The following is a 4,228-nucleotide window of genomic DNA, read 5'->3' as shown; positions in this document are numbered from 1 at the left end:
CGCGCCCCGCCCCCGGAAAGGGCGGCCCCGGCGGGCCCTCAGCCCTCAGCAAGTGCCCGGGGAGTAGAGATGGGGAAAGTCATCTGTGAGCCCCCGCCCCTAGGTGGAAGGCAACAATAATAATTTCTCATTAACAGGAGAGAAGGTGGAAATAAGAGTTGTTTTCCCGCTGCCAGACCGTCCGTGTAAAAGGAAGTGCTCTAAGAACGCAAAGCGTTTGTGTGTGTTTGTGTGCTTGTGTTTGTGTGCATTTTTGTGTGTGGGTGTTTGTGTGTGTTTGCAGCTCGTATGGAGCTTGCCAGAGGCTGGAAGTCTCTCTTCTGGGGGCGAAGAGATACATCGCCACGTTCTGATGCACCCTTAGAAACTCCAGGCAGAAGAGAAGCGCGCACGGAGAGTAGATGAGAAGCCTTTAAAAATTACGTGCTACTGAAACGTACCCATTATTTAAAAAACCCCACCACAACAACAACAACAAAAAACCCCAGCCAAAACAAACAAAACCCAAAACAACAAAAACCCAAACAAACAAAATACAATAACAACAAAGCAACAACAAACGCCAACAACCAACAAAACTCAGAGCAGTAGAATCTGTACTGTGATAGGAAAGTCCACGGCAGTTCAGGGATTTGAGGGGGTCTTCACATTGAAATTGGGCCAGAAAATGAAGTATTCGTCCTTTTTCTGAAATTTCCCTCATAAGAATATGTTTTCTCTGAGTATGACAGGTGATGCTGAGACTAGAGACAAATAACTACTACAAATATACTTTTCAGCAAAGTTAAAATAGTTTTAACATATGTTTAGAGTATCAAACATTATTGGGAGAACATTTTAAAGGTGGAGGTCAGGTAGTACAACCTCTAAAAGGTTAAAATGGCAATAATAAGTAATTTTCAAAATCATGAAAATATAAAACTGATAAACGTTTTTGTAAACAAACCTTTTCTGATTATTTTATCATTGAGATGTGTGGAAGTATCATGAATGTTTGAAAAAAAGCAAAAGAAAAACCCCATTACATGAGTTCTCTTTTAATCACTGCTCTCCTCATGGATCAGCTTCATGTTGGATTGCTCTTGACAATGACATCTTCTTTGAAAAATCTCTTTGTTTGAACAGCTGTTTGCCTGACAGGTTTGACTTAATATGCATTCTTGTTTCCCACTGGCCATTCCAGAATTACTCACTATCAAACAGCCACTTGAAATATACCCACCTGTTTCCTATGTTCCTATCATTTAAATAATTCAGATTTAGTAGCATTTAAGAGCCATTACAGTTGTCTCTTTTTTAAGATTAGGTACTTTGGTTTTTTTGTTATTTGCTGTTCTCTCAGCAACTTCAGGGCAGAGATGTTTTGGCTGGTCATTCCTACTGTAAGTTCCCTGTATCTTTAACTAAGTATAAGGTACAACCACTAAGCTAACTAACAAAGTTCAGGAAAATACACAACAAAGATATTCAGTGCAACACAGGAGATCATATTTTGTAAGTCTGAAATATTTCTGTACTTGGTACTTTCTGGTGAAGGACACTAGCAGCTCAGATTTTGATACAAAAAGAACCCATCAAACACCGTAAGAAAATATATTTTTAACCTTATTTAATGCATCTTAGTGCTTACCAGAAGTTGTTATCTTCTTTGCTAAGTTAATTACATTGCACGACTTGAAAAGTACTCCACATTTTTCAGGATTATGATAAGAAACCTTTGGGAGATCAGTTCTTGTGACTAGAGGGGAATACCGTTCAGAAGAAAAATAGATGGGGAAATCTACCAGTAAGAGTCAAGTTGGCAATACAATATCCATTATATACTTGTGTAATTACACATTAGCCGTGAGTGTTTTCTTTCCTTTAGCATCCCTGAATTTGTTAGAGGTTTTGGATATGTATTCCTAAGAACATACATCTCCTCCCTGGTACATAAAGACAGGTATATCGAGATGCTGCTTTCCACTTTTATAGTTTCTAATTTTATTTGTCCCTAGAGTGAGCTCTAAATTGGCATGCTGCTGTCCACCAAGCAGAAGTGTGTTTCCAGCACCCTATGTTCCTTTTCTAAATGACTGAGAAAAATACGTGGCTTTGGTGCAGTGAGTGGGGTTTTTTCAGTCCCTCAAACAGAAAATGGAGACTGTGTGAGTCATATCAGTATAAACTATACATCACTGCTAAAAGTTATGGCTGTTTGCAAGTTAAAAACCTGTCATTATTTTTTCACATGCACCAGTCTAAACAATTAAAGTTACAAGCTTTCACAAAAAGAAAAAACAAAGGCATGTTTAAAAACCTACTTCACTTCTTTTTAACAAGCTTAGTTTGCACATTTGAAAAAACATTCTTAAAATGGGCAAATTGCCTATGAATTTGATAAAAATGTTTATTAAAAGGGGTTACAATTTATGTAGCTATTTTTTTTATTATTAAACTAAGAGTACCTCATGTGCTCTAATTGGAAAATAATTACAGAAAGGGTTTTTTAGAGTGCTCTCAGTAAACCAACATTCTCAGAAATTATTATGTCAGAGTAAGCCAGGGGTATGTCCTGACTGTTGCCCAGAGACCACAGACACCCTTAGTGGTTCAATCAATTAAATAAGCTTAAACCTAAATACATTTTGTGTATTTTATACCTTTTTTATCTTTCCAGTTTCTGCATTAAAAAAAAATTCAAAAAATTTAAAAAAAAAGAGAGGATATATACTATGCAGAAGACAAATAGTGATACTACATGCAAAATTCTAGCAGGCTTTATGAGATAGAAACTTAAGAAACATACAAATATGGGTTGGCTCATCTTTCCACCCATAGTATAAAGCATGTATTTCCTTTATTGATTGATTGAATATTCATTTTTCTTTAAGTTTAAAGAGAAATTTTAGAATTAGAGTTACTGTTCCATTTTTTACATTAGGTCTGCAAAAGTTGCTTGCATTTTTATGGTCATGAATCTACCCTAATCTAATCTAGTACCAAAGAAGAGGAAAGATGAACTGTAAGAAGCAAGCCCACCATATGGCCTGACTGGAGAAGAGATCAAGGTGAAGTCAAGTGGTGACTTGTCACATTTTGCCTAGGGACTCTGACATGTCTACATCCATCACATTTGCCAGGTCATGTGATAAAAGTTCATCTGCACACTTACCAAGGAGCACAGAGAGACCACTCTCATCAGTTATACAGGTGGAAAGCCTGGCTGAAAATCAAATGGGAGGTGTCTTTTGCAGTCAGATATACTTTGTGAGGTAGTGTGCCATTAAGGTCAAGACATCGAGAGAAGCAACATTATGTTAGGTTACTGAACTAATTAAACATCCCAAAGAACATCTCCGCGTACACCAGCACCATGACAAAATTGTATTTTAGTATCAAAAATCAAGAAGCTAAGGATTTTTTATTGCAATGCTCAAATTCATTTTAGAAAACAGTTTTCTAAAAGAGAACAGAACTGGTATTTTGCTCTAATAAGTCAACAGATCAGCCTCAAGGTCTTTTTCAGTTCATTAATCAAGTGGACTCAATCCACTCATTTGGAACAAATTTGTCTCAGCTGATGTTCATAAGTGTACCTAATGAACAAGCCTTTGGAGTTGCTTAGATGTGGCTGCCCTTGGAACAAGGAATGTGTTTCTGCCTGCTGTGCAGCTTCTCCCCAGCTGACCAGCTCCTCAGACTCCCACTTGTTGATCGTAGATCCTGTCAGCTGCCTTTGGTCCTTGTTCCCTGACGAGAAGCAGATCTCCATTTCCAGTTTGACCTTGCACCAGCCTTCCTCAAGAGGCAAGACCAGGCTACTGAAGCTCTCACCCATTACCCCTCTGCCAGCTGTGGCTCTTGAACTGGTTTTGGGGATGGTAAAAGCTGCTGCCTTCTCAGTGCAGCTGGCAACATCCCCTAGCTTCTACCAAGAAGGAGACTTTCAGCCTCAGCCACAGCATAAACTCTTTACCATGGTACTGTTCTTAAACCTTCTCAATACATACAGAAAATTTTCAGCTTGAAAAAATGTATCAATAGGAAGGCTGAACTGATCCATAAGATATATTGAACTAGAATAGAGCAGAGAGATCCTTAAAGCAGAGATCCTTTGGAGGGCTGTAGCACTAGGATTTAGTCTGGGCAGCAGCTTACTGCCTTAAAAAAAAAATTAAAAATAAAGTACATATATCTCACATTACTGAGTATGAAAAGGTGCATAACAGTACTGGAAATGCTATGG

The sequence above is a fragment of the Geospiza fortis genome, unplaced genomic scaffold (genome assembly GCF_000277835.1).
Source record: "Geospiza fortis unplaced genomic scaffold, GeoFor_1.0 scaffold281, whole genome shotgun sequence".
In the NCBI taxonomy this organism is placed as follows: Eukaryota; Metazoa; Chordata; class Aves; order Passeriformes; family Thraupidae; genus Geospiza; species Geospiza fortis.
The sequence above is the reverse complement of the archived record's forward strand: the minus strand, read 5'-3'. Positions refer to the sequence as shown.